General features: G+C 43.8%; 9 non-coding genes across 9 annotated transcripts; all 9 read left to right on the top strand.

The window, feature by feature from the left end:
- The first annotated feature begins 225 nt into the window (after positions 1-225).
- Positions 226-344, top strand: LOC130377731 (5S ribosomal RNA). The gene has a single exon (XR_008894317.1). It is a non-coding gene; the product is annotated as a 5S ribosomal RNA (ribosomal RNA).
- Positions 345-863: 519 nt separating this feature from the next.
- Positions 864-982, top strand: LOC130377745 (5S ribosomal RNA). Its single transcript, XR_008894331.1, has one exon. It is a non-coding gene; the product is annotated as a 5S ribosomal RNA (ribosomal RNA).
- Positions 983-1,501: 519 nt separating this feature from the next.
- LOC130377705 (5S ribosomal RNA) lies at positions 1,502-1,620 on the top strand. Its single transcript, XR_008894292.1, has one exon. It is a non-coding gene; the product is annotated as a 5S ribosomal RNA (ribosomal RNA).
- A 529-nt stretch (positions 1,621-2,149) lies between these two features.
- Positions 2,150-2,268, top strand: LOC130377704 (5S ribosomal RNA). Its single transcript, XR_008894291.1, has one exon. It is a non-coding gene; the product is annotated as a 5S ribosomal RNA (ribosomal RNA).
- A 529-nt stretch (positions 2,269-2,797) lies between these two features.
- LOC130377754 (5S ribosomal RNA) lies at positions 2,798-2,916 on the top strand. Its single transcript, XR_008894339.1, has one exon. It is a non-coding gene; the product is annotated as a 5S ribosomal RNA (ribosomal RNA).
- A 519-nt stretch (positions 2,917-3,435) lies between these two features.
- Positions 3,436-3,554, top strand: LOC130377785 (5S ribosomal RNA). Its single transcript, XR_008894369.1, has one exon. It is a non-coding gene; the product is annotated as a 5S ribosomal RNA (ribosomal RNA).
- Positions 3,555-4,083: 529 nt separating this feature from the next.
- On the top strand, positions 4,084-4,202 carry LOC130377758 (5S ribosomal RNA). Its single transcript, XR_008894343.1, has one exon. It is a non-coding gene; the product is annotated as a 5S ribosomal RNA (ribosomal RNA).
- Positions 4,203-4,721: 519 nt separating this feature from the next.
- Positions 4,722-4,840, top strand: LOC130377734 (5S ribosomal RNA). The gene has a single exon (XR_008894320.1). It is a non-coding gene; the product is annotated as a 5S ribosomal RNA (ribosomal RNA).
- Positions 4,841-5,369: 529 nt separating this feature from the next.
- On the top strand, positions 5,370-5,488 carry LOC130377749 (5S ribosomal RNA). The gene has a single exon (XR_008894335.1). It is a non-coding gene; the product is annotated as a 5S ribosomal RNA (ribosomal RNA).
- The last annotated feature ends 512 nt before the right edge of the window (positions 5,489-6,000 follow it).

Raw genomic sequence — 6,000 nt, 5'->3', positions numbered from 1 at the left:
GGTTCAAACATTTAACATCACACGCACACGCAGTGTATTTCAGATAATTAATGAATTCAGATGTCACAATGATCGTTTTCATGGATAAGGAGTCCTACTGAATCAATTACTGCCGTTTATATCTAACTAATGATTGTTTTTGTAAAAGTGTAACGTCGAGCCTCAGCAGCTTTCTCACTCCTTATGTGCTACTGTATAAAACCTGGTTTTGCGCCTGCATTAATTGCTTACGGCCATACCACCTTGAACACGCCCGATCTCGTCTGATCTCGGAAGCTAAGCAGGGTCGGGCCTGGTTAGTACTTGGATGGGAGACCGCCTAGGTATACCAGGTGCTGTAAGCTTTTTCTTTTTCAACTCGAGCTCATTGACTCCGTGGCGTACCGTGACCTGATGTTTACTGCCAACCGCTTTGGAGGATTTAAGCAACATACAAAAACTGACAATGTCTCTCAAAACTGTTTTTGTGAAACATGAGGACAGTATAGTGATACTGCCAGCAGGGAGCACCAGAGAGCTGAACCGACAGTTGTACAGTTCTTAAACTTTCACCAACACAAACACGCACGCTCACTTCAGATCATGGGAGGACGTCAAAAAATCACCACCCATTCTCTGACACTTTAACCGTTAACCTTGGTTCAAACATTTAACATCACACGCACACGCAGTGTATTTCAGATAATTAATGAATTCAGATGTCACAATGATCGTTTACATGGATAAGGAGTCCTACTGAATCAATTACTGCCGTTTATATCTAACTAATGATTGTTTTTGTAAAAGTGTAACGTCGAGCCTCAGCAGCTTTCTCACTCCTTATGTGCTACTGTATAAAACCTGGTTTTGCGCCTGCATTAATTGCTTACGGCCATACCACCTTGAACACGCCCGATCTCGTCTGATCTCGGAAGCTAAGCAGGGTCGGGCCTGGTTAGTACTTGGATGGGAGACCGCCTAGGTGTACCAGGTGCTGTAAGCTTTTTCTTTTTCAACTAGAGCTCATTGACTCCGTGGCGTACCGTGACCTGATGTTTACTGCCAACCGCTTTGGAGGATTTAAGCAACATACAAAAACTGACAACGTCTCTCAAAACTGTTTTTGTGAAACATGAGGACAGTATAGTGATACTGCCAGCAGGGAGCACCAGAGAGCTGAACCGACAGTTGTACAGTTCTTAAACTTTCACCAACACAAACACGCACGCTCACTTCAGATCATGGGAGGACGTCAAAAAATCACCACCCATTCTCCGACACTTTAACCGTTAACCTTGGTTCAAACATTTAACATCACACGCACACGCAGTGTATTTCAGATAATTAATGAATTCAGATGTCACAATGATCGTTTACATGGATAAGGAGTCCTACTGAATCAATTACTGCCGTTTATATCTAACTAATGATTGTTTTTGTAAAAGTGTAACGTCGAGCCTCAGCAGCTTTCTCACTCCTTATGTGCTACTGTATAAAACCAGGTTTTGCGCCTGCACTAATTGCTTACGGCCATACCACCCTGAACACGCCCGATCTCGTCTGATCTCGGAAGCTAAGCAGGGTCGGGCCTTGTTAGTACTTGGATGGGAGACCGCCTGGGAATTCCAGGTGCTGTAAGCTTTTCCCTTTTCAACTCGAGCTCATTGCCTCCGTGGCCTACCGTGACCTACCGTGACCTGATGTTTACTGCCAACCGCTTTGGAGGATTTAAGCAACATACAAAGACTGACAACGTCTCTCAAAACTATTTTTGTGAAACATGAGGACAGTATAGTGATACTGCCAGCAGGGAGCACCAGAGAGCTGAAACGACAGTTGGACATTTCTTAAACTTTCACCAACACAAACACGCACGCTCACTTCAGATCATGGGAGGACGTCAAAAAATCACCACCCATTCTCTGACACTTTAACCGTTAACCTTGGTTCAAACATTTAACATCACACGCACACGCAGTGTATTTCAGATAATTAATGAATTCAGATGTCACAATGATCGTTTACATGGATAAGGAGTCCTACTGAATCAATTACTGCCGTTTATATCTAACTAATGATTGTTTTTGTAAAAGTGTAACGTCGAGCCTCAGCAGCTTTCTCACTCCTTATGTGCTACTGTATAAAACCTGGTTTTGTGCCTGCACTAATTGCTTACGGCCATACCACCCTGAACACGCCCGATCTCGTCTGATCTCGGAAGCTAAGCAGGGTCGGGCCTGGTTAGTACTTGGATGGGTGACCGCCTGGGAATACCAGGTGCTGTAAGCTTTTCCTTTTTCAACTCGAGCTTATTGCCCCCGTAGCCTACCGTGACCTACCGTGACTTGATGTTTACTGCCAACCGCTTTGGAGGATTTAAGCAACATACAAAGACTGACAACGTCTCTCAAAACTATTTTTGTGAAACATTAGGACAGTATAGTGATACTGCCAGCAGTGAGCACCAGAGAGCTGAACCGACAGTTGTACATTTCTTAAACTTTCACCAACACAAACACGCACGCTCACTTCAGATCATGGGAGGACGTCAAAAAATCACCACCCATTCTCTGACACTTTAACCGTTAACCTTGGTTCAAACATTTAACATCACACGCACACGCAGTGTATTTCAGATAATTATTGAATTCAGATGTCACAATGATCGTTTACATGGATAAGGAGTCCTACTGAATCAATTACTGCCGTTTATATCTAACTAATGATTGTTTTTGTAAAAGTGTAACGTCGAGCCTCAGCAGCTTTCTCACTCCTTATGTGCTACTGTATAAAACCTGGTTTTGCGCCTGCACTAATTGCTTACGGCCATACCACCCTGAACACGCCCGATCTCGTCTGATCTCTGAAGCTAAGCAGGGTCGGGCCTGGTTAGTACTTGGATGGGAGACCGCCTGGGAATACCAGGTGCTGTTAGATTATTCTTTTTCAACTCGAGCTCATTGACTCCGTGGCGTACCGTGACCTGATGTTTACTGCCAACCGCTTTGGAGGATTTAAGCAACATACAAAAACTGACAACGTCTCTCAAAACTGTTTTTGTGAAACATGAGGACAGTATAGTGATACTGCCAGCAGGGAGCACCAGAGAGCTGAACCGACAGTTGTACATTTCTTAAACTTTCACCAACACAAACACGCACGCTCACTTCAGATCATGGGAGGACGTCAAAAAATCACCACCCATTCTCTGACACTTTAACCGTTAACCTTGGTTCAAACATTTAACATCACACGCACACGCAGTGTATTTCAGATAATTAATGAATTCAGATGTCACAATGATCGTTTTCATGGATAAGGAGTCCTACTGAATCAATTACTGCCGTTTATATCTAACTAATGATTGTTTTTGTAAAAGTGTAACGTCGAGCCTCAGCAGCTTTCTCACTCCTTATGTGCTACTGTATAAAACCTGGTTTTGCGCCTGCACTAATTGCTTACGGCCATACCACCCTGAACACGCCCGAAGTCGTCTGATCTCGGAAGCTAAGCAGGGTCGGGCCTGGTTAGTACTTGGATGGCAGACCGCCTGGGAATACCAGGTGCTGTAAGCAATTTCTTTTTCAACTCGAGCTCATTGCCTCCGTGGCCTACCGTGACCTACCGTGACCTGATGTTTACTGCCAACCGCTTTGGAGGATTTAAGCAACATACAAAAACTGACAACGTCTCTCAAATCTGTTTTTGTGAAACATGAGGACAGTATAGTGATACTGCCAGCAGGGAGCACCAGAGAGCTGAAACGACAGTTGTACATTTCTTAAACTTTCACCAACACAAACACGCACGCTCACTTCAGATCATGGGAGGACGTCAAAAAATCACCACCCATTCTCTGACACTTTAACCGTTAACCTTGGTTCAAACATTTAACATCACACGCACACGCAGTGTATTTCAGATAATTAATGAATTCAGATGTCACAATGATCGTTTACATGGATAAGGAGTCCTACTGAATCAATTACTGCCGTTTATATCTAACTAATGATTGTTTTTGTAAAAGTGTAACGTCGAGCCTCAGCAGCTTTCTCACTCCTTATGTGCTACTGTATAAAACCTGGTTTTGCGCCTGAACTAATTGCTTACAGCCATACCACCCTGAACACGCCCGATCTCGTCTGATATCGGAAGCTAAGCAGGGTCGGGCCTGGTTAGTACTTGGATGGGAGACCGCCTAGGTATACCAGGTGCTGTAAGCTTTTTCTTTTTCAACTCGAGCTCATTGACTCCGTGGCGTACCGTGACCTGATGTTTACTGCCAACCGCTTTGGAGGATTTAAGCAACATACAAAAACTGACAACGTCTCTCAAAACTGTTTTTGTGAAACATGAGGACAGTATAGTGATACTGCCAGCAGGGAGCACCAGAGAGCTGAACCGACAGTTGTACATTTCTTAAACTTTCACCAACACAAACACCCACGCTCACTTCAGATCATGGGAGGACGTCAAAAAATCACCACCCATTCTCTGACACTTTAACCGTTAACCTTGGTTCAAACATTTAACATCACACGCACACGCAGTGTATTTCAGATAATTAATGAATTCAGATGTCACAATGATCGTTTACATGGATAAGGAGTCCTACTGAATCAATTACTGCCGTTTATATCTAACTAATGATTGTTTTTGTAAAAGTGTAACGTCGAGCCTCAGCAGCTTTCTCACTCCTTATGTGCTACTGTATAAAACCAGGTTTTGCGCCTGCACTAATTGCTTACGGCCATACCACCCTGAACACGCCCGATCTCGTCTGATCTCGGAAGCTAAGCAGGGTCGGGCCTTGTTAGTATTTGGATGGGAGACCGCCTGGGAATACCAGGTGCTGTAAGCTTTTCCTTTTTCAACTCGAGCTCATTGCCTCCGTGGCCTACCGTGACCTACCGTGACCTGATGTTTACTGCCAACCGCTTTGGAGGATTTAAGCAACATACAAAGACTGACAACGTCTCTCAAAACTATTTTTGTGAAACATGAGGACAGTATAGTGATACTGCCAGCAGGGAGCACCAGAGAGCTGAAACGACAGTTGTACATTTCTTAAACTTTCACCAACACAAACACGCACGCTCACTTCAGATCATGGGAGGACGTCAAAAAATCACCACCCATTCTCTGACACTTTAACCGTTAACCTTGGTTCAAACATTTAACATCACACGCACACGCAGTGTATTTCAGATAATTAATGAATTCAGATGTCACAATGATCGTTGACATGGATAAGGAGTCCTACTGAATCAATTACTGCCGTTTATATCTAACTAATGATTGTTTTTGTAAAAGTGTAACGTCGAGCCTCAGCAGCTTTCTCACTCCTTATGTGCTACTGTATAAAACCAGGTTTTGCGCCTACACTAATTGATTACGGCCATACCACCCTGAACACGCCCGATCTCGTCTTATCTCGGAAGCTAAGCAGGGTCGGGCCTGGTTAGTACTTGTATGGGAGACCGCCTGGGAATACCAGGTGCTGTAATCTTTTCCTTTTTCAACTCGAGCTCATTGCCTCCGTGGCCTACCGTGACCTACCGTGACCTGATGTTTACTGCCAACCGCTTTGGAGGATTTAAGCAACATACAAAGACTGACAACGTCTCTCAAAACTATTTTTGTGAAACATGAGGACAGTATAGTGATACTGCCAGCAGGGAGCACCAGAGAGCTGAAACGACAGTTGTACATTTCTTAAACTTTCACCAACACAAACACGCACGCTCACTTCAGATCATGGGAGGACGTCAAAAAATCACCACCCATTCTCTGACACTTTAACCGTTAACCTTGGTTCAAACATTTAACATCACACGCACACGCAGTGTATTTCAGATAATTAATGAATTCAGATGTCACAATGATCGTTTACATGGATAAGGAGTCCTACTGAATCAATTACTGCCGTTTATATCTAACTAATGATTGTTTTTGTAAAAGTGTAACGTCGAGCCTCAGCAGCTTTCTCACTCCTTATGTGCTACTGTATAAAACCTGGTT

The sequence above is a fragment of the Gadus chalcogrammus genome, chromosome 23 (genome assembly GCF_026213295.1).
Source record: "Gadus chalcogrammus isolate NIFS_2021 chromosome 23, NIFS_Gcha_1.0, whole genome shotgun sequence".
Lineage (NCBI taxonomy): Eukaryota > Metazoa > Chordata > Actinopteri > Gadiformes > Gadidae > Gadus > Gadus chalcogrammus.
Note: the sequence above shows the minus strand (reverse complement) of the source record. Positions and strands in the feature narration are given on the sequence as shown.